Source organism: Nicotiana attenuata, chromosome 7 (genome assembly GCF_001879085.1).
Source record: "Nicotiana attenuata strain UT chromosome 7, NIATTr2, whole genome shotgun sequence".
Lineage (NCBI taxonomy): Eukaryota > Viridiplantae > Streptophyta > Magnoliopsida > Solanales > Solanaceae > Nicotiana > Nicotiana attenuata.
The window spans coordinates 69,883,777-69,884,534 of NC_031995.1; positions in this window are offsets into that span (position 1 = coordinate 69,883,777).

Sequence of the window (758 nt, forward strand, 5' to 3'; positions counted from 1 at the left end):
AAGACTATCATGTACTGAAGACCAGGTTTCTAGCTTTCTTCCTTGAGGACGAGGTTTCAAGAGGAGAGAAATGATGCAAAATCAAGTTTGAGAATAGAAGAGAGCTGATCGTGGTTGGGCTCAGCTTCTGGAGGAGTACCTAGTTAGTGCGTTAAAAAAAAGTATTGTTAAGTTACAATTTAGTCCTCAATAATTTTTAGTAGAAGTTTATGTATTTACGCATTCCTCTTGTTAATTTCCTGGGATGTCACCATCTAGTCCCTAATCGAATTTGCTTTATAGTCTTGTACTAAATCCTTATCCATTTTGCTCTCTAGGGTGATTCAGCTAGAGTTTGAACGGTATAAATAGTAACTATTCTCCTTTTCACTATTTTTATGAATCAAAAGTATCTCTTAACTGTAATTTAGTCAGTTTAGTTAGCTTTTTCTCTACTTTTTACTATTTGATCCATTTTTGCTCGATTCATTCTGCAACATTCAGGCACTAGTTTCACACACGTCCAAATAAGAACATGCAAACTGAAAAATGGATAGAAAAAAAAAAAACCCCTCTGTCAACCCTACATTTAAGAGTGTTTAGTATTACATACCCTTCATTTACAAAACATCCTCTCAAAGATGAAAGAACAGCACCCAAAAAGAAGAAGAAGTGAAAAAAAAAAAAAAAAAAAAAAAAAACGGGAAAAAAAGGGGGGGGGGGTCGGGGGGGGGTAGGACGAAACGAGAGAGCGCTAGTAAAGCTTCTCTTCTTGTCAT